Source organism: Antechinus flavipes, chromosome 2 (assembly GCF_016432865.1).
Source record: "Antechinus flavipes isolate AdamAnt ecotype Samford, QLD, Australia chromosome 2, AdamAnt_v2, whole genome shotgun sequence".
NCBI lineage: Eukaryota > Metazoa > Chordata > Mammalia > Dasyuromorphia > Dasyuridae > Antechinus > Antechinus flavipes.
This window is the reverse complement of record NC_067399.1, coordinates 227,810,938-227,834,302: the sequence shown is the minus strand read 5'-3', so window position 1 is coordinate 227,834,302 and position 23,365 is coordinate 227,810,938. Positions and strand designations below refer to the sequence as shown.

The window sequence follows — 23,365 nt, the reverse complement described above, 5'->3', positions numbered from 1 at the left end:
ACTTAGGACATTCCAGGTACTATATAAGTGTTTATTCTGTTCCCCTCTTCATCCTTCATGTAGTATTAAAAGATATTTGAAACTTGGTTTCTAACCTCCCTTTCCAGTCTTATTATACATTATTCTCTTTTATGAACTCTTTTTCCAGCCTTTATTTTTCACACTACTAATGGACTCTAGAGAGGTCACTTAATCCTGTTTGCTTCATCATCCTCATCTGCAAAATGAGCTGGAGAAGGAAATGGCAAAGCATTCCAGTATCCTTGCCAAGAAAACTCCAAAAAAGTTTCATGAAGAGTCAGATGGGACTTAAAACGACTGAACAACAAATTGATCTACTTTGTCTTGGGGGGAGAGGGAGACAAATTTGGAACAGATGAAGGTTTTGCAAAGGTGAATATTGAAAACTATCTTTGCTAATTGGAAAAGGAGTGGATGGCCATCAATTGGGAAATGGCTGAACAAGTTATAGTACATGAAGGTAATGAAATATTACTGTTCTATAAAAAATGATGAAAAAACTGATTATAGGAAGTCCTGGAAAGATTTACATGAACAGATGCTGAGCTAAACAAGCAGAACCAGGAATACATTGTACACAATAACAGCAAGCAATGATCAACTATAAAAGTCTTGGTTCTTCTCAGTAGCTCAGTGATCCAAAACAATCCCAATCGATTTTGGACAGAAAATGCCATCTGCATCCAGAAAAAGAACTAAGGAGACGGAATGTAAATCAACAAATGCTATGTTCACTTCTTTTTTTTCCTCTCATGTTTTTTTCCTTTTGCTCTGATTTTTCTCTCCAAAGATGATTCATAAAGCAATGTATATTAAAAATAAAGTTACTACAACTTAAAAAAAACTTTGCAGATATTTGGAAAAATAAAATACTACTTTCTCTCCCCCAAATAAATAATATCATGAATTTTTTAAAAAATGGTCCACTTACTGTTCCTCACACTATCTCGTTTGCCTTTTGCACCAACTATCTCCCATTTACTTCCGTGAAATTCTGATACTCTTCACTTGCTTCTTAGAATCCTTGATTTCTTTCAAAGTTCAGTTATAGAAATTTTTATAGAAGATCTCCCTAGGTTCTAGTGCTTCTCCTACCCATCCACCCATTCCCACAAACAACAAAACCACACATCACCTTGAATTGTGTGTATGTATCCACACATATATATGCATTTACGAAATGGCAGCTTCAGAGTCAGGGCAGACCTGGGTTCAAGATCTTTATGACATAAATCTGATGTGTGACCTTGGGCAAATTCCTTAAGTGTTCTAGAATCCCTGGGATTTTAAATTGCAGAGATTCTGCTGACTTCCTCATTTTAGGCTTTCAATTAGCAATGAAATCACAGATTTCATTTCTATCCCCCCTTTTTTTTGTATACACTTAGGGAGCGGGTTTACGTTAATTGCAATTAATGGTATAAGAAGTCCCTAGAGAGAAAGTAAGCTCTTATAAGGCATGGAGTTTCATCTTATAAAAAATCTTTATTTTTTTCAAAACGCCCTTAAGCACTCTGTTAGTTGATTATCTTTTGAGGTCTATCCACCGGCAGGAAGGGGCAGAAGAGTGGGAAGAGCACTGGATTTGGAGTGGAAGCCTGGGTTAAGGTTTGCGAGTCAATTAAGACACATAATTTCAGAACACCTCAAGGTAAAGCGCTAAGATAATATGTAAAGCGTTTTGCAACTCAAAGAGCTAAAAATTAGTTAAATTATCAGCCCCATTTTTTGCAGCGGAGGAAAGTGAGGCTCAAGGAAACTGGGTGACTTGTCCAGAGTCACATGGTGCCAACTTTTTGTTCGCAACCCTCAGTTCTTAGCACTTCACTTAATATTGGTTGACTGCTTGGAGTGGAAGAATCTGAATTTCAAACGTATGCCTTTCACCCAAGCAAATGCAGCACTCTTCGCTATCCTAGGCTGCCCCGCCCCCACCTCCCCTCGGTGGGAGATGGAATCTTATTGGCTCTTGGGTTTCACACTTGAAGAAGACTCGGGGAAGGGCCGTGAGAGGAGGCTGCAAGACTGAGCGCGTGAGTAAGCAGCAAGCAGCCAGGGGAAGGAGGCGGCTCCCAGGACGGCACGCGCCCAGCCCCAGCTAGAGGCGCTCCGGGTACGGAGAGGTGGGGGAAGGGGAAGGGAGAGGCGGGCACGGGAGGGGAGGGAGAAATGCGCGCGCCGCGCTGTGCAGCCGGGTTTCGGCGGCAGCGGGTTGGTGCGTCATGATGGCAGCACGGCACGCGGCCCGGGGCGGGGCCGCGAGCGGGCGGGGCGGGGTGGAGGGGCGGGGCCGGAGGGTCGGTAGAGGGGGAGGGGGTTGGAAAGAGGAGGAGGAGGAGGAGGAGGAGGAGGGGGAGGAGGAGGAGAACATGGCGTCTGTGCAGAGCTGCTGAAATCCTCGTTCCTCTCAGCCAAGGGAGCGAGGATTGAGTCGTGATCGGTTCTCCGCCCTCTTGTCGTGATCCCCCTTCTTCCGACAAGTGGCCTCTTGCTTTCCCCTTACTAAACCTCCCACCTTCCCCTTAGGGCCTCAGTCTCTCCCTGCACTGTGGGAGAGAGAGCTAGGGCGCGCGCGCCCGAGTTTTCCTTCATCCCTCCCCCCCCCGGGGCGCGGGGGAGGGGAGCGGGCCCGAGTGGGGACCCCGAGGGACCCTGCGGGACGCCGTAGGAGGAGGGGGGGGGCTGGGCTCCCGCCGCTGGGGGCCTGGCGGGCGGCAGGCGCCAGTGTTGAGGCGGCGGCTGTCAGCGGGGCGATCTGCGGGCCCGAGAGCCGAAGGTGGCAGCGGCGACGGCGGCAGTGGCTGCAGTGGCGGCAGGTGAGCTATGCTGAAGCGAACCGAGCTCGGGGTCGGGTACAGCTGTCACGGGCGCCCGGTGGCGGCCGCGGCTTCTGAGGGAGGCCCGAGGGGGCGGGGAGGGAAGGAGCAGCTGGTCCTCCCCCCTCTCTCACTCCCTTTTCTTCCCTGGCTCCCTCGTTTCATTCCTCTTCCACTCCTCTCCTCCTCCTCCCCGAGTTCTTCCCCTTTCCCTCACTGGGCTCCCGGGGGTGGAGGTCGCAGCTGTCAGGGACACCAGCTGGGGCAGCTCGGGGTGTGGAGGGGGGAGAGAGCTAGTGCTGTGAGCGACGGCGGCAGCGAGAGGAGGAGGCTGGGGTTGGCAGCCCGAGGCCGATTTTCCCGTCGCCCTGTTTAATTGAGACGCGTCCATCTCTGTCATGGGAAGATGTTCTTTGGACCCCGCCGGACTCGGAGGGTGGGGAGGCGAGGTGAGCGCTACTTGCCTCTCCTCGATTAAAGGGGACAGTTTCGTGGCCAATGGGCTTTCCACGCCGGACAATGATTTCTTACCTTTTTCAGGGACCTTAGGGAAAATGAGATCTCTTAGGTGCTCACTAGGAGGCGGGAGACTACTTCCTAGAGCTGGGTGACCTTGGGCAAGCCACTTAACCTATCAGGGTCTCAGTTGTCTTGGCAGCATATTGGGAATAATACCTTATTTGATATAAGTCAGGGGCCAACACCCTCCTGTCAGCTAAAGGGGCTTCCAGAGACACTTCCTTTACTATTCTCTAAATGTCGAATATTGTAAGCGTGTAGGAACATTATTTTTTGGTTAGAATTGTGTTGGGAGGGTTTGGGTGGGAAAATAGGGATTTTGGCTCATCTGAGAAACTAGCTGGTTGCTTGTTGGTTCAGTCCAGTCTTATAATCACTTATGAAGTGCATACATGGATGCTTAGTGACAGAAACTTCCGATTTGGAGAAAAAGGTAATTGGGGAATGTTCTTAAATATTTTAGTAACTTGGCTCTAGCTGATACTAGTAAAGAGCAATTCTTTCTGATTAGTTAATGACTCAAGTATAGAAACCTGGAGAGAGCTGGGTTCAAGTACTGTTTCTATCACTATTACTTAGTCATCCATTCTTGTGACCTTGAGGAAGTCCCTTAATCCTTTAAAATCTCAAATTTCTCTGAAATGAGGGGATTGCAGTAAACTAGAAGGCTTCCAATATTTTTTTTTAAATCTGGATATGCTAAGAAAAAAGCAGGTGTGAAAGTGGAGATAAAAGTAATTGATATCCCGAGGTGACAGTTCATTGGATATGGGGGAATGTTTTTGAGTCAATCAGATGAATTAAAGGATTATAGGCAGCTAGGATCCAGTGGGAATTAGAAATTTGCTGCTAACAGAAGTCACAAAATTGGCTTCTGGAGTAGCAGTGGAGAAGAAGCTAAATAGGCAAACAGTTTAGCAACTCAGGGAGAACCAAAGTCAAGGAGATGAGAAAGTTAAGGGTGGAGGTCCCTAGCTTGCTGAAATAGTTGATTATAGGGTCAAGTCAGTAAATCGGGATGGTGAAGTCACAGCTAGTCAATCAGAGAAGAAGCATTTAATTAGTATTTACTATGTGGCCATGCTCTGGGCTAAGTGCTAAGAAGACAGAGTCCAGTACCTTCACTGCCTTCAATAAGTTCACATACAAATTGGGAAGATAGCATGTAAGTAATGATACATTCCAGATTTATGCAATATAAATGGAAGGACTTTTTAGAGGAAAGCTACTAGCAATGAGTACAAGAAAAGGTCTCTTAAAGAAGATGGAATTTGGGCTGAGTTTTGAAGGAAAAGAGGAGAGACAAGAGACAACATTTCAGATGTGGGGGAGAGACACTTCAAAGGCAGTGCGAGTTGAGAAATGGAATAGTGTCTTGCTCCAGGAATAACAAGAATGATAGACTGAGAAATCAGAAAGGATTGATGCACCGATGGTCATATGCGGGTGAATGATGAGTTTAAGAATCCTGAGACAAAGGTTAAGATTAACGATGATGATGATAGTAATAGCTAGAATTTACATAGCACCTACTATGCACCAGGTTTATAAAAGAATTATGAACTAAAAAGAAATGGTTCCAGTATCTGCCATGCTCTAAGAGTCAGATAAGACCAAAACAACTAACAACAATTTGTCTGGCACTGTGTTAAGTGCTTTACCAATATTATTTCCTTTGGTTCTCATTTTGGAATATAAGAGCTATCATTAATCCCTATTTGAGGAAACTGAATCAAATCCAGGTTAAATTACTTGTCAAATGTCACCCTACCAGTAAGGCTCTGAAATTGTGTTTGCACTTGGGTCTTCCTAACTCCAGACATAGCATTCTATCCACTGTGCCACCTAGCTGTCTAGATTGTGATCAGAGATGAATTTCAAAGATCTCTTATATTGAAGGTGGAGCTGCTTTTGCAGATAGTGAAATTTTACCAATTTAGTTCAGTAAATGTTAAACATCTGGTGGTCATGGAATACAAAGACAAAAATATTTATTACCTTCAAGGAGTTTATAGTAGTATACTAAATTGCTTAGATTTAAAGAAGGCCATCCATGTGAGTGACCTTCATTTATTATAGAATATTGTGTTTCTGTATTCTGCATAATTTAAAATAACTCCTAAGATGAACACAATTTGGTTTTCTTTGTTAGATAGTAATTAAAAGAGAAGTAATTTGTGGAAATGTCTTGGCTCCTGAGGATAGAGATGGAAATGTCAGAGGCCAATATTAGCCTCTTCATTATTAAGAAACACTTCCTAATACTTAAGATTGTCCAAATCTTAAGAGTGGGTTATATTTTAGAGAAAAGTAAGTACCCTGTCACTGGAAGTCTTCTGGTAGAGACCAAATTCTATAAATGATATTCTTCATATATAGTTTGGATTAAGTTGCCATCTGACTTAGTAGAATTTTTAGTTTATCTTTTAATTTTAAAAAACACATTTATTTTCTTTCTCTTTCTCTTCAATTTAAAAGAAAAAAAATGAAATCTATGTAACAAATATTTATAGTAAAGCAAACAAATTCTCCCCATTCTTGATGTCCAAAAAAAAAAAAAAGTTAGGAAGCACTTGTTCAAGTCTATTTCTGACACATACTGGTTGTGTGGCTTAGGGCAAATCACTAACTTCTCAGTGTCCCGGGTAACTTTCTAAGAATATAAGTTCCAAAGGTATTTACTTTAATAGATAGAAAAAGTTTCTCATTTGTAATTACATAAATTGGTGAAATCTCAGATTGTTTAACGTCTATGACTTTCATTTAGGGTGGGGAGAAAAATTTGTCACTCCCTGAATCCCTTTCTTTATGATCTTTTTAGTCTTTATTGATGGTAGTAGATGAAGATATAATGGTCTTAATGAAAAATGTAAAATTGAATATTATGCTGTTCAATAAAACATTCTTAGAACTTTGGATATTTATTTCCTTGCTGGTAAGGGTATATTCTGGATGCAATTTATTTGAGGAAATTCTTTAAATTCAGTAAATAATTTATTTTTTTTAAGCTTTTTATTTTCAAAACATGCATGGATAGTTTTCCCACAAACTTGTAAAATCTTGTGTTCCAAATTTTCCCTCCCTGCCTCCCACCCCCCCTAGATGGCAGATAATCCATTATATGTTAAACATGTACAATTCTTTTATAGATATTTCTACAATTATCACAGCAAATAATTTTTGACTCCTATGTGCAGAGCAAATCCTCAGAAAGTTCTGAGTTCTGAATGTTTTAAAAAGGAGCATTTTATGTGGCTGTTAAGGGTTAAATTTGCCTGGGGGCTGCCTCATGTTCTGGGAGTGGTTCAAGGTTTATTCTTTAAAAAAAAAAAAAAAAAAAAAAACTTGGCCAAAGGGGCCCCTGAGCTTATTTCTCAGACGTGTATGATGTGGGAAGGGGGTCAGATTTCTTCATATTGAGGATAATGTGAAAAGGAAAGTTTTGTGTGTGTTTGTTCTTTTGGCATTTAAAATTACAAATTGTTTTTGGTTAGTAGTGATGAGATTTTACCCGCTAAAATAAATGTTTTATGAGTAGGACTCAAGTGTCTCCCCCCATCATGAATATCTAAAAAACAGTATATTGGCTTTTAATGAAGATAAAAGAGTACATTCATTCAGGCTCAAGACTTGTTAAAGGTAAAAACATGGGTTATAAACTTGGAATTGCAGCAGGATAATATTTTTTCCCCTTTCTAGTCTAAAATGTTTCTTTGCTAGAAGGAAGACGATCCATCATTCAGAGAAAGAATGAAATGCTCTGTAGTAAACATCTCTGCCTTTGAGGCAAAAAACTGGTAGTTGATTATTGAAGATTTTTCTAGGCTTTGTGATACATTTCCATTAGCCCTACTAACATAAGCACTATTTGATTTGTGAGAAACAAAACTTTAATTTTATATGGTTTATGGCTAACCCTTCTTCTATTTCTCCCTGTGAAAATCTGGCAGATTGTGGGTTTTAAACTACTTTTTGTGTAGTTTGAGCCAAGAAAATAATTTAGTTCTGCTGTGTGTGTCTCTCTTAGTTTTGTTGAGGGAAAATGGTAGTGTTTGGTGCAGCTAATGGTTACTATTACACTTATGCCAGGGGAATATAGACAGTGATTTTTTTTTTTTTTCACTCCTCCTTTCTGCCAGGAGTTGTATTTTTCCCAATTCTTATGTTTCAGTTCTAAAAATCTGGGCTGAAAACAGAAGCAGCAAATTGTAACAATCCCAGAAATTTGCTTATGCCAGAATACTCCAGAGGTGCTGTTAGTATCCTGGTATCAAACTTTTTAAAGTTACTGTAGTTTCCCGAGTGCATGTTAACTCTTTGGTACATCAGAAAATTAGGTTGCCACAATATCTCTATTGCTCCATTTTTTTTTTTATAACACAGAAAGATTAAACTAAATGTTTTGCGACTAGTATTGTAAACTGCACATATTCTTTATGTATAGTAAAAGGGATGAGGTCAATCTAGAGTCTGATGAAATGGTAGTGTTGAAGAGGCAAAGGTGGAAGAATGGGACATTTCTCAAAACTTTGATTAGTTTTTTTTTAAATTTAAAACTTTTTGGTCTGTCTTGGAGACTATATATATATATTAATGAGGCAATTGGGGTTAAGTGACTTGCCCAGGATCACGCAGATAGGAAGTGTTAAGTGTCTGAGGCCAGATTTGAATTCAGGTCCTCCTGACTTCAGGACTGGTGCTCTATTCACTTTGCCACCTAGCTGCCCCTTGGAGACTATTTATAGAGAAATCCCCAGTATGGAAACTTCCTCTATTAATGAAGATCTTATAATTTACTGAGTTGTTTTTGGGCACTGATAGGGCCCATTTATGTTCTATCTTATCTGCTTTCATTTTCCTCATATAGCTCTATACATTCCTCACACAGACTACACATTCCCTTTCCTTTGTTTTCCCTAAGTTATCTGGAATTATCTGACCATGGTTCTGATTATATTACGTTTTGCCCATGGCATCCTGAGTGAGAAGATCAGCATGATTCACAATATTCAATCAACAGCCATATAGTACACCTTGCTGTGTTCTAGGCACTGTATTAGAGGATTCGAAGACCAAAATGAAACATTTCTCAAAAGTAAAATATACACATACAAGTAAATTATCTGTCAGTCTGTCTATCTAAAATATAACTTAGGTGGAGTCAAGAAAAGTCGGGTGTGACAGCTTTCTTTATTAGCTCCAAAAAAACTTAAAAGGCAGTGTGGTATAGCAGAAAGAGTCAGAGGATCTGAATTAAAGTCCTGTCCCTAATGTTTACAACTAATATGACCTCATGCAAGGTCACTCAATTCTCTGGGACCACATTTCTTTATTTGAAAATGAAGTATTTGAATTATGTGGTTTTTAAAATCCCTTCCAGCTCTTGACCAGTATTCCTATGACAAAGATGATGAATCAGAAAAGATTGATTAGCCTTCCTATCTGTGTGACTTCTCTAGGAGGCTAACAAAATGTCAGGGAGGTGAGAATATTCAGGAGAAGATTGTAAATACTGTTAAGTGCTGTAGAAAGGTAAGAAAATTAAGGATTTAGAAAATGTTAGGAAAATACATTTTTTAAAAGTATTGGATTTAGCATTGGGAGATCATTGGTAACTTTGAGAGCAATTTCAATTCATTAAGGTCCCAAACCAGATTGCAAATGGTTGAAAAGTGAAGAGAGGAGAGAAAGTGAAATCAATCTACAGTAGAGGAACTTTTCTCTGGTCTTTTGACTGAGAGATAAAAATGAAAGTTTAAGTATGGAAGAGACCTGCCTTGTTTGTAGGCAGTGGGGAAAGATGAATAACCAATATTTATGGTGTTTAGAAGATTCTTGGAATTCCTATAGCAAGTTTCTTTGGCATTAGCAATTTCTTACTAAATGTAATAGTCATAATGTCATTAACTAATTTCTTGGATTCCTTGAGCTGCTCCATCTGGTGTTTCCCACCTTACTTCCCTTTTTAAAAATTAACACCATTCTACCCTAGTTATAGTACTGAGATAAATGAGTAGAGTTGGGACTCAAATGACTGAAATGGCTAGAGAAGCATAGGAATGTCTGTTCCATTTGCAAATTTAAAGACTTATTCTCTTGCCTACTTGTTTCGTGCTTAAGGAAAATTACTCTTCTGCCTCTACCTTTCTTTTTTTTTTTTTCTTTGTAAATCTTTTTTTTTTTTTTTAAATAGCTGTTTATTTACAAGATATGCATGGGTAATTTTTCAGCATTGACCCTTGTAAAACCTTCTGTTCCAACTTTTCCCCTCCTTCCCCCTACTCCCTCCCCCAGATGGCAGGTAGACCAATACATGTTAGATATGTTAAAGTATATGTTAAATACAATCTATGTATACATATCCATACAGTTATTTTGTTGCACATGCCTCTACCTTTCTTAAGAGAAACTTAATAGATATATTAGGGTAGTAGCCAGTGGGTCACTTATATTTTCTGATTCTTTCCAACTTTTTTTTGTTCAATGGTGAAGCTGATTTTTAATCATCACATTGACTAGTAACTTTTTTAGGTTCAAACCTTTCCCCCTCATTCTTATATTTTTGTCTCCTTTTTTGTGCCTTTGGTTGAATGTGAACACAGCTAAATGAAAGGCATTGTGCCAAGTGATGATGATATACACAGAAAAGTAAGATGGTCCCCACTCTTAAGGAACTCATTCTAATAGGAGACACACATAAAGACAGTTTCAGATGTAAAGCAGATGGATATTGTGGTCTTTATAGAGCAGCAACTAAGCATTTCTCTTTTCATGTAATTTTTAAAAAATGCATTATTATAGCTTTTTATTTACAAGTTATATGCATGGGTAATTTTACAGCATTGACAATTGCCAAACCTTTTGTTCCAATTTTTCCCTTCCCCTTCATCTCCTCCCCCAGATGGCAGGTTGACCAATACATGTTAAATATGTTAAAGTATAAATTAAATACAATATAAGTATACATGTCCAAACAGTTATTTTGCTGTACAAAAAGAATCGGACTTTGAAATAGTGTCACGTAATTTTCACTGATAAAAATTATAGTATTTTGAATTGGTCGCAAGAATTATTCTTTCTAGGTGTTCAGCATCTTTGGCTGTAACACTTGCAAGAGTAGTGACCAGACTGCATCTCCACAGAGAACATTGTATTTCTTTTTTTTTTTTTTTAATAACTTTTTATTGATAGAACTCATGCCAGGGTATTTTTTTACAGCGTTATCCCTTGCATTCACTTCTGTTCTGATTTTTCCTCTCTCTCCCTCCATCCCCTCCCCCAGATGGCAAGCAATCCTTTATATGTTGAATAAGTTACATTATATCCTGGATACAATATATGTGTGCAGAACCAAACAGTTTTCTTGTTGCACAGGGAGAATTGAATTCAGAAGGTATAAATAATCCGGGAGGAAAAACAAAAATGCAAGCAGTTTATATTCATCTCCCAGTGTTCTTTCTTTGGGTATAGCTGCTTCTGCCCATCTTTGATCAATTGAAACTGAATTAGCTCTCTTTATCGAAGAGATCCACTTCCATCAGAATACATCCTCAAACAGTATCATTATTGAGGTATATAATTATCTCCTGGTTCAGTCATTTCACTTAGCATCAGTTCATGTAAGTCTCGCCAGTCCTCTCTGTATTCATCCTGCTGGTCATTCCTTACAGAACAATAATATTCCATAATGGAGAACATTGTATTTCTCAAGGCTCTTAGGCTAAGTGTCCTAGACTAGGACAACCATGGTTTGAGGAAAGATGATGGTGAGAATGGTGGTGATGTGATTTGCTTAGAACATCCACTCTCTCTCTCAAGGTTCTTTGCTGTTTTTGTTAGACTAACTTGTCTGTGTATGAGTAATAGTTGGCCTGAGAATGGTTGAGTGATCACTTGATATTTACCGCTATCAGAGCCTGTTTTTTTTTTTTTTTTTGGGGGGGGGGGGTGGTTCTTGAGCTATGTGTGTTTTTGCTCTCCTTATGAGTTGATTCTATAAATTTGGGCAAAGAGATATATATGGAGAACTTGGAACTTGTATATAGCATAAAGAAATAGTTGTACCTCTAGACCAAGTTGAAGTACTAAGCACAGTGTCTAGTGTTTAGTAAGTGCTTATGCATTTTCTGTACTTAGGGATAGTATTAGTATTCACTATTCCAAAACCAGTAAACATTGTCTACTGTGTCCCAGGCCCAGAGTTAGGCACTGGAGATGCAATTGATCAAATAGAGGACGTTACCTGACCTCAAGGAGCTTACAATCTAGTGAGGGGAGAGAGCACATCAAAAGAAAGGGATGGAAGAGAAAGGACCTGGTGCAGTGAGCATCTTGTTCTGTGGAGTTGAAATCAGGCAGAGCAGCAGATAGATGCAGAATGGAGTGAGCCAATTTTATTTTCTGCCACTATTAAGGAAGGCATTGGGAGGAGGTTGGTACTTCATCCTCCAGCCTTCTAATCAGAAACTTGAATTGGCCACATGATGGTGAGATTAGAGGTGATGAACTTAATTTGGGAGAAGCAATACTATATAGATACAACTCCAGAAAATCAAGTAGAATAAATAGGAGCTTATCCCTAAATCTCTAATATAGTTTTATGCTACTTCCAGGGTTGCTACCCTTAGAGAATTCTATCTTGTTTACCTTGTTCAGAAGGCAATAATGCCAAGACAAAAGTTATCATTTGCTATGGAATCATTATTTTTTCTATTTTAATTTTTCCCCTCAATTACATATACAATTTTGTTTTACATTCTTTTAAATTTGAAATTTGAAATTCCCTTCCATAGCTTCTTCCTTTAGAAGGCAAGCAGTTTGATACAGTTCTTATGTCATGCAGATTTGAAATTTTTTAAACCCAGTAGTTGTCTATTCCATAACTTGAAGTTAGAAAGACCTCTTATGGGGATGTGGGAAAACAGGGACACTGATACATTGTTGGTGGAATTGTGAACACATCCAGCCATTCTGAAGAGCAATTTGGAACTATGCTCAAAAAGTTATCAAACTGTGCATACCCTTTGATCCAGCAGTGTTTCTATTGGACTTATACCCCAAAGAGATACTAAAGAAAGGAAAGGGACCTATATATGCCAAAATGTTTGTGGCAGCCCTGTTTGTAGTGGCTAGAAGCTGGAAAATGAAAGGATGCCCATCAATTGGAGAATGGTTGAGTAAACTGTGGTATATGAATGTTATGGAATATTATTGTTCTGTAAGGAATGACCAGCAGGATGAATACAGAGAGGACTGGCGAGACTTACATGAACTGATGCTAAATGAAACGAGCAGAACCAGGAGATCATTATATACCTCAACAACGATACTGTTTGAGGATATATTCTGATGGAAATGGATCTCTTCGATAAAGAGAGTTAATTCAGATCAAAGATGGACAGAAGCAGCTACACCCAAAGAAAGAACACTGGGAAATGAATATAAACTGCTTGTATTTTTGTTTTTCTTCCCGGCTTATTTCTACCTTCTGAATTCAATTCTCCCTGTGCAACAAGAAAACTGTTCAGTTCTGCACACGTATATTGTATCTAGGATATACTGTAACCTATTCAACATGTAAAGGACTGCTTGCTATCTAGGGGAGGGGGTGGAAGGAGGGAGGGGAAAAATCAGAACAGAAGTGAATGCAAGGGATAATGCTGTAAAAAAAAATTACCCCGGCATGGGTTCTATCAATAAAAAGTTATTAAAAAATAGAAAGAAAGAAAGAAAGACCTCTTATTATTTATAGTGGTAAAATGAAAATTGTTCATCTAGCTAACTCTGATTGTAAAAGGGAGGGTTTGTCATTTTTACTCCCTTTAGTTCCCCTTCCCCATCACATTAAACTTTCTTGTTGTCATATTTTGTCCTGATAGTTATGTTTATCATTGGCTTAATCTGTTAGTTTGTTCCAAGAGATTTTGTTCTTCTTGTAAAGAAGAAAGGTAGCTTTATAAATCTGGAAGCTTAGTACACAGCCTTTATGGAATAGACAAAATACACAAAATCCATGTCACTGGTCAGACTTTCAATCAGAACTTTTGAGTAATTTTTCAAAGCTTTGTATTAAATTTTTTAGGAATATGCAGAAGAAATAGAATTTTCTAACTACCCTTTAAATATTAGTATTATTTAAAGGCCATGTTAGGGAAATAAAGCATGAATAAGATGGCTGCAGATTCTTTTTGGTTTATTAGTTCTACAAATCTATAGTCATTTTCAGCCTTTGTCCTTTTTCCCTCCCTAACATCATTTAAAACTTTTAAAATAATGATAGTTTTCAACCTTCACTTGCCAAACCTTGTGTTTGGAACACAAGATTTTCTCCTTCCCTTCTCTATTACCTTCCTCTAGACAGAAAGTAATCCAATATAAGTTAAACATGTGCAATTCTTTTTTTAAAAAAAGCTTTTTATTTTTGAAATATATGCAACATATTTTCATTCACCCTTGCAAAACCTTGTGTGCAATTCTTCTATACATTTTTCACAATTATCATGCTGCATAAGAAAAATCAGATTAAAAAGAAAAAAAAGAGAGAAAGAAAACAAAAAGCAAGCAAACAACAACAACAACAAAAGGAGAAAATACTATGTTGTGATCCACATGCAGTCCCTACAGCCCCCTCTCTGGTTGCAGATGGCTCTCTCCATTATAAGACCATTGGAACTGGCCTGAATCATCTCACTGTTGAAAAGAGCCAAGTTCACCAGTTAATCATCATATAAACTTCTTGTTGCTGTGTGCAATGTTCTCTTGATTTTATTCACTTCACTTAGTATCAGTTCATGTAAATTTCTCCAAGCTTTTCTGAACTCATCCTGCTGATCCTTTCTCATAGAACAATAATATTCCATTACATTCATGTACCATGACTTATTTAGCCATTCCTCAACTGATGGGCATCCACTTAGTTTCTAGATCTTTACCACTACAAAAAGGACTGCTACAAACATTTTTGCACATGTGGGTCCTTTTCCCTTTTTTATGATTTCTTTGGGATACAGATCTAGTAGAGATACTGCTGGATCAAAGGGTATGCATGATTTGATGGCCAAATCTTAACATCATTTTAAATTAACCTGATTTCCTACTTAGAGTTACTACATTGATAAATTAGGGAAACTGATACCTGGATTTTTAGTAAGATTTTTGACATTTTTTCACAGTGTCCTTGGGAAAAGATGGAGAAATATAGACTGGATCATAGTACAAGTTTGCTGGATTTAAAACTGTTTAAATGACTGGATATTAAAGCATATTGATTAATAGATTGATGTCAGCCTGAGATGGTGGCATTTTGCTCTAGCATTTAGATTCTGGATTTTGACTCCTCTTTTAATGACCAAAAACTTTTACTTAACTAAATTTCTGTTTCATATATAAGGATGATTGATTTCCCTAGTTTATTAGACTTTAGTAAATTAAAAAAATATATATAAAGCAAGCAGTCTTGTATATAATAGTGAAATGACAAAGGATGAAGATAGTCTACACTTTACCACAAGATAAATAGAGATATTTTGAAGGGTTTTGCATCTTTTGGCTATAGGCTATCTAGTCATTACATACAGTTTAAAAAATGTTTTTAATACACTTCTTTTCTTTTCTCAGTAACTCAGAATTGTCTTGGTATAACTCTGGCTACTTCTGAATTACATCCAGAATATTATCTGTAAAAGTCTCTCTGAAAGATGATTTCATCCTTCCCTGTAACTAAGCTACCAAATGAGAATTTCCGAGCAAAAACCTTTGCTGCTTCTTTAAGGACAATTTTGAATATTGCAGGGCCACACACTCATGTTATATATTTCTTATTTTGGGTATTGTAACCTTTTGTGGTATTGTCTCTTTTTGTCTGTGTGTTATCTGACTCCTGCCTTTCTTTTGCTATTTCTTCTCTTCCTCTTTTCCTACTGTCCTGATTTCCATGTTCTCATTTAGGTGAATTTCATACAGTGAGTTTTGCAAATTCATTTGGAAAATTCTTCTCTACTGTCTCTGATTAGGAACAAACTAACCAAGCAACATCATAATATGCCCTTGATAATGGATAGTAAATATCAGTAAAGGACCTGAAATGGATAGGTTTTCTGTGTCTAAGTTGGTATTGCTTCTCAGGTCTCTCTTGTAGATGGGAGCAGTAGATTTCAGGAAAATGTGTGGCCATTTTACAAATATTTGGAAGCACAGCACCTGCTACCCTTAAGCAGTCACTCTAGCCCAGGCCCAGAAATCTGTTTATTAGAGAAGCTGGGTTGTTCCATGAGATTCCTGGTCAAGGAGTCTGGTTAGTTTTTGATAAAAATGCTTAACAGTGATTTAAATGGAAGGTAAAAGGGGCATGTTTAATTGGTAGAGGAATAGCTAGTACTTCAGATGACAGAATAGAGATCTAGAAAGATGATTTAGGGGCTTGGGTAAATCTCAGGCTCATATCAGTCAGCACTGTGATGTTGAAGCCAAAAAAATTGTTAATCTTAAGACTATTTAAATAGAAGAATAGTGACCCCTCCAAAAAAAGATAGATATTAGATTTTTGATGTCTTACATGTAGAGAACTCCTAGATGAGGAAGTTTTTTCTATTAATGCAGATCAGCATCTTATCTGTGATTTATAGATTGGGATTATTACTAGGGTACTAGGCTTTGCCTAAAGTCACATAACTACTGCACATCTGAAGTGACACTAGATCTTTCAGGCTCTGAGGGTGGCTTCCTATTACCCTCATATCAACCTTCCCCCCTTCCCAGTCATCTCCCAAAATAGAATATAATTCTGTTGTACTCTTTACTAATAAACTCACATTTGGAATATTATGATCTAGGTTTCATATTTTAGGAAAGACATTATCAAGTTGTAGGGCAACTAGGAAGATGGAAAGTCTCTATTGGGAATGACTGAAGAAATTGTCCATCCCAATTCCTGCCATGTGCACCTGGAACTTCCCTGCAGGGATTAAATAAATGCTTTCTCTTTGTACCTGATAATGTCTCTCTGATTACTTTATTGGGAAGAGAGTCTTGCACCCAACCTGTCCCACACAAAACTAAGAATGTTTATTTGATCTTCAAAAAGGGTGGGATATGATTAATGTCTTCAAATATTTGAAGGATTGGTACATGAAGGAGATTTGTTTTATTTTGCTTGGCCCCAGCAGAACTAGAATAGAATGGAAGGAAGTTACAGAAAATTGAGGTAGACTTCAACTCCATATTAGGATGAACTTACTAATGAGATTGTCTTAGAATGATATGTTGTCTTGGAAGTTAATGCGTTTTTGTTCACTGGAGCATTTCAAGCAGAGGTTAAATAAACCACTTGTTGAGGATGTTATACAGGAAATTCATGGTTAGCATAAGAGCTTCTTTCCAATTTTTAAGAGTCTGTGATGTGATTTAAATTCTATTGATTGTGTCCTTGTAATTTGGATTGCTTTCTTTCTTGTTACACAACTCTCACTTCTCTCTTGTCCTCATACCTGGATTAATGTTGATTCTTGTCCTCACATCTTAATTAATGATGAAACTTTTTCACTTTATTTCCTTGCCTCTCTAGTTTCTTTGGGGGCAGCTAACTGATGCTATGGGTAAAGTGTCAGGCTTGGGGTCAGGGGTACCTGAATTCTGATCTGGCCCACAGACACTTAACTAACTGTGTGATCCTGGGCAAATCCTTTAACCCTGTTTGTCTCAGTTTCCTCATTTATAAAATAAGTTGGAGCTAGAAATGGTAAACTACTCCATTATCTTTGCCAAGAAAACTCCAAATGGGGTCATGAAAAGTTGGACCTGACTAAAACGACTTAAGGTTTTCTTTATTCCATGCTACTGTGTAGCTGCTAAAAGTTTTTCAGACACCTCTCTTAATATGGCAATTCTTATACAATAATGAGTTCCTACTGTCCAGGGTATCAAATTTGAACTACTCACCCTCAGATTTTAGGCCTTTTTCTTTTCCCAGGAAACTTTTCTCATTATTTTACTTATTCAGAGTTCTTGTTACACATTTTGCTGGCTACTTCCCTCCTTTCCTGAAACAACAAATCAAAATTTGCTTCAAGAATTTTTTCATGTGTTTCCTTTAAAATGTAAATCAAACATAACTCCTCCTGGTACTTGATATTTTTATTTTAGATATTATATTGATCCAAATACTGATTTCTGAATGCTGCCTATATTTGCTATTATTTTTATTGTATACTTAACATTTTCCTTTCAATATAATCTAATAGGCTACACTCATAAAAGGCGATTATGTTTTAAAAAAGTCTACAAAGTGAAATTATTAAGCGCTCACTGTGTACAAGACACTATGGTAAACTCTGGTAATACAAGGATAACATGGTAAGAATTTGAACAAGGGAGTGGCTTTGTTAATAGAAAGGAGATATGTGACATTGTAACATAGAAGTGCAAATCTTAGCATGATTGGAAGGCAGAAGAAAGTTGCATATGATACCCAAGCATATTCAGAAAATTATTATGTTTAGAGTAATAATAGCATCAGTTTTCCCTAGTTAATTCAACAGTTTATTAAGGGTTAGAGTTGCAAGGACAACAATGAAAAAACTGCCTTTGTCCTCAAGGAACTCACATTTTACAAGAATTGGGAGGAGACAACATGTAAACTATTATATACAGGAATCAGCATTAAGCAGATCTGGACAAGACTTTTTGCAGAAAGTGAGGTTTTAGGCTGGAATTGAAGGAAGTCAGGGAAACTAAGGAGTAGAGATGAGGTGGATGAGAATTACTCATAGTGCTCCATAGGAAATAGCCAGTGAAAATGCCCAGAGCTCGGAGATGAAGTGTATAGTGCAAGAAATAGGAAATAGGGCCACTGTCATTGAGTGTCAAGTATAAAGGAAGGAATGAGTTTGTTAAGGGCTTTAAAGATCAAGCAGGATTTTTTGTTTGATCCTAAAGGAAATAGCCATCAGAATTTATTAAGGAGGGAGATGACGTAGTTAGATCTGGGCTTTTGGAAGATTATTTTGGTAGTTAAATGGAGGATAGATTGGAGTGGAGAAAAACATGAGGCAAAGTGATCTACTAGAAAGCAATTGCAGTATGCTGGGCTTAAGATTATGGGGGCTTTGTAACAGGGTAAGAGAAATGTCAGAAAATAAAGGGAGAATGATGATGCCCTCAGCTAAGTAAATAAATAGCAAAGACTTTGAAAGATAGCACTTAACTAAAGGAAAGACTTTGGGTAGGTGTTCTTACCTGAGCTGAACCTTTGAAAAAAGCTCAGGATTTCTAGAGAAAGAGAAGGAAGAGGCATTGGAGGCATGGAGCATAGAAGTAAGTTAAACATTTTTAAAGCACTTACTGTTTTCCAGGCATTGTACTAAGTAGATAAAAATAAAGACAAGATCAGTTTTCAAGGAGGTCACAGTGCAATGAGAGGGAAAGCCACACATAAAAGAAAGAGAAAAGGGGAGTTTGAGAGAAGATACCTTGTTCACTCTGGATATGATTAGAGTCTAGTCCATGGAGTGCAACTAGTTGGAAGTGAAGAGTTAGTTGGCCTGTGAGCCTCTTGAAGTTAGGGCAGGAATTCTTTGCTCTGCTTTTCAGCCCTCAGATTAGAGGAGCAGAGGGTATAAAAGGTACTTAAGAAGTTTGAGTACTAAACCTAATGTAAACTCAAAAGGTACTGAGTTTCCTGGTACAGAGGTTTCCTAGTAGCGTAATGATGGTGGAGTCTGGTCCAAGTAATGCAGCTGAATCCAAGTAGTCCAGAGCTGGAGTACTGAATTCCGAAAAAGTTTGGAATGTAGAGTATAAAGGGAAATAGCATAAAATAAATTTGGAAAGGTAGGTTGGGACCAGATTGTGGAGAATTTAAAATGCCAAACTGAGAAATTTTCATTCTAGAGGCAGTAGATAGCCACTTTATGTTTTTGAACAGTAACAGTGAAATTTTCACTTTATTTTTTTTTTACTAAAGCTTTTTATTTACAAAGCATATGCATGGGTAATTTTTCCAACATTGACCCTTGCATAACTTTTGTTCCAAATTTTCCCCTCCTTACCTCCACCCTCTCTCCTAGCTCACAGGTAGTCCAATAAATGTAAAATATGTTGAAGTACATGTTAGATCCAATATATGCATACATATTTATACGGTTATCTTGTTGCACAAGAAAAATCAGATCAAGGAGGAAGAAAAAGAAAAACTGAGAAAAAAAAACAGAATGCAAGAAAATAACAACAGAGAGAGTGAGAATGCTATGTTGTATTCCACACTCTGTTCCCACATTCTCACTCTGGGTGTAGATGGCTCTCTTCATCACTGCACAAGTGGAACTGGTTTGAATCCTCATTGTTGAAGAGAGCCGTGTTTGTTGGAATTGATCATTGTAGTCTTGTTGCCTTGTATAATCTCCTGGTTCTTTCACTTAACATCAGTTCATGTAGGTGTCCAAGCCTCTCTGAAATCATCCTGCTGGTCATTTCTTACAAAACAATAGTATTCCATAGCATTCATATACATAATTTATTCAGCCATTCTCCAATTGATGGGCACCCACTCAGTTTCCATTTTCTTGCCACTACAAAGAGGGCTGCCACCACAAACATTTTTGCACATGTGGGCCCTTTTCCCTCTTTTAGGGAGATTTTCACTTTAGAAAGATTACTTTGGCAGCTATTTGGTTGAAGTGGAAGAGGCTACAATAAGAAGATAAATTAAGAGGTAATTATAAAAGTCGAGGTGAGAAGGGCCTGAAGTAGGGTGGTGGTGTTTGTGGGAATGGAAAGAGTGATGCTAGAGAAGTTGTGGAAGTATACATGAAAGGAAATGTTAACTGAGTAGATAGGGAGGAGACAAATGTAAGTGGGAGTCATTGAACTATTCAGTCACAAACTCTTAAAGATATTCTAACTATGATATCCTGGTGAAAATACCTCTGTAATCAGGTGATTAGAGTGAAAAAAGTGAAAGCCATTGGATGAAGAAGTGTTCAACAAGTTTGGTTGGGGACAGCCATACTAGACAGAATAAAAAGTAAGTCAGTTTACAACTTGAGGATTCCAGTGGCTAGCCAGCCTAAATTTTCTAGTAAATGAAATTGAGAAAGATATCAGGCACCATGAAGGAACCATGTCACAGAATCAAGGAAGAGAGTGTATATAAGAGCAAAGTGTGGTTAGCAGTGTCATAATCTTCACAGAGGTCCCGGAGTGTCAATTAGGAAAGAATTAAGGCATCTTTATTGAGTAATGAAAGCCCCATTGTGATTAGATAGACATTGATTTATACTGGATTATATTAGCATGGGTTGCATGAATTCTGGTAGTGTTCGATTTTACAGGGTGTTAGTGGTGACAGGATAAAGGAACAATTGCTACTGTATTTGGACTGGTCATTTCTAGACTGAAAATGTGAAGGCAAAAAAATAAAGGTAGAAGATGGAATAGGAGAAGAGGAAGGGGTAGAGGGACTGGAGGCCAAGGGAAGGATGAAGAACAAATTTAGGAGAAAGGTAGAAAAATAGAGGAAGGTAGACGAATAGGAAGTTAAGTGATCAAAGAAGGGAATATTAAAGTTCTGGATCAAAGAGGTATAGATGGTGGTGAATCCCTCACTACTTTTTATCTTGCCAGATTCCAACTCTGGGATACTTCTCCCTCTTCCTCTGCTTTTGAACTAAATTGGAAGAAGTCACCATGTTGAAAGGTACATCACAAATTTGTTATCTAATCTAAACTTCAATCTTACTACAGGCAGGCAGCTCTTTTGGGGGCAGGGGAACAAAAACATAATTTTTATTAGTTTATTATTTCTGAACTTCTCAGACTGATAAAGATAAAGCCATATATACAAAGAAGATTAGAAAAAGGAATATATCAGGAACCTTTGCACAGCTCACACAGCTTGAATTTTTTTTTTTAATTTATATAATAAATTTAATACATTAGTTCCAAAGACTTCCTGTTTGTTTACCTGTTTCTTCAGCCATTTGTTTTTTTTTTTTTTTTTGGTTCTTTTTTTTTAATGGTATTGTCACCTTTTTCTGTGTATCACTATTATAGCCATCCCTTGTCCTTCCTATATCCCCCTCAATTATAAAAAACCCACAACAATCACTTTCTAACAGATAATTAGCTCATAGTAGAGTTAAATATATCCATACATTGGCCAAGTACAAAAATATTTGTCTCAGTTTGTCCAAATCCTCACCTTTTTATTAGTCAGTGAGTTGAGCAGTATCCTTCATCATTTATTATTCATCTGGTAGTGTGGTTCATAGAATTGATCAAAATGTTTAAGATTCTCAAATTTGTTTCTTTTTTACAAAAATATAATTATTATGTAAATTATTCTAGTTCTGCTCAATTCTTATAAGTTTTCCCAGGTTTCTATAGTCATAATTATTCATCCATTCCTCAATTGATAGACTGTCATTTTTTTTTCTGATTTTGCCTACAACAAAAAGCATTGCTATAAATATTTTTGTATTTATGGGTTCTTTCCCTTGGTCTTTTTTTTCCCCTTTCCATTGGTGATTGTAATGTTTTTGTGTCACAGCTTATCTAACAACACTGAGAGAATATTCTTATGATGTTGGGACTTTATTTACAAAGCCTTTCACATAGGTGTTTAACAACAAATGGTTGAACTTGGAAAAGTAATAGACTTTTGGAGACTGTTTCCTCTTATGAAATGGCAATAATAATGTTTTGGCAATTTACCTTAGCAAATGGTCTTTTTGTCTCCATCTTAACTAAACTCCAAAGAAGTATTTCCCTGTACAAATTAGAATTGAAAAAGAGGTTTGATTGTACATAAAGCTGTGAATCTACATTTTTCTTTCAAAACTCCTGCTTACTATCTAAATATATATCTATATCAGTTCATATAAGTCTTCAGTTTTCTCTGAAGCTACCCCTTTTTAAATTACTGAACAAGAGTGTTCCATTTTCTTTTTTTTTTTGCATTTTCTTTTTTTTTTTTAAATTTTATTTTATAATAACTTTTTATTGACAGAACCCATGCCAGGGTAATTTTTTACGACATTATCCCTTGCACTCACTTCTGTTCCGATTTTTCTCCTCCCTCCTTCTACCCCCTCCCCTAGATGGCAAGTAGTCCTATATATGTTAAATATGTTGCAGTATATCCTAGATACAATATATGTATGAAGAACCGAACAGTTCTTTTGTTGCATAGGGAAAATTGGATTCAGAAGGTAAAAATAACCCGGAAAGAAAAACAAAATTGCAAACAGTTTACATTCATTTCCCAGTGTTCTTTCTTTGGGTGTAGCTGCTTCTGTCCATCATTGATGAACTGAAACTGAGTTAGGTCTCTTTGTCAAAGAAATCCACTTCCATCAGAATGCATCCTCATACAGTATCGTTGTTGAAGTATATAATGATCTCCTAGTTCTGCTCATTTCACTTAGCATCAGTTCATGTAAGTCTCTCCAAGCCTCTCTGTATTCATCCTGCTGGTCATTTCTTACAGAATAATAATATTCCATAACATTCATATACCACAATTTACCCAACCATTCTCCAATTGAATGGGCATCCATTCAATTTCCAGTTTCTAGCCACTACAAACAGGGCTGCCACAAACATTTTGGCACATACAGGTCCCTTTCCCTTTTTTAGTATTTCTTTGAGATATAAGCCCAGAAGTAACACTGCTGGATCAAAGGGTATGCACAGTTTGATAACTTTTTGGGCATAATTCCAGATTGCTCTCCAGAATGGTTGTATTTGTTCACAACTCCATCAACAATGTATCAGTGTCCCAGTTTTCCCGCATCCCCTCCAACATTCCTCATTATTTTTTCCTGTCATCTTAGCCAATCTGACAGGTGTGTAGTGGTATCTCAGAGTTGTCTTAATTTGCATTTCTCTTATCAATAGTGATTTGGAGAGTGTTCCATTTTCATATACCATAATTTGTTTAGCCATTGATAGACATGTTATTAGTTTCTAGTTTTTTGTCATTACAACAAGAGTTGCTGTAAATTATACATATGGGT

At 37.6% G+C, this 23,365-nt stretch overlaps 1 protein-coding gene and 1 pseudogene across 2 annotated transcripts in view; one reads left to right on the top strand and one right to left on the bottom strand.

Annotated features, from left to right (window-relative positions):
- Window positions 1–2,374: 2,374 nt before the first annotated feature.
- NCOA1 (nuclear receptor coactivator 1) overlaps window positions 2,375–23,365 on the top strand; it is a 202,818-nt gene continuing 181,827 nt past the window's right edge. For both annotated transcript variants that reach the window (XM_051976364.1, XM_051976360.1), the window contains exon 1: window positions 2,375–2,837. The gene's annotated coding sequence lies outside the window, so the exon portion shown is untranslated. The remainder of the gene's footprint in view (window positions 2,838–23,365) is intronic.
- Window positions 15,003–15,528, bottom strand: LOC127546548 (density-regulated protein-like; annotated as a pseudogene).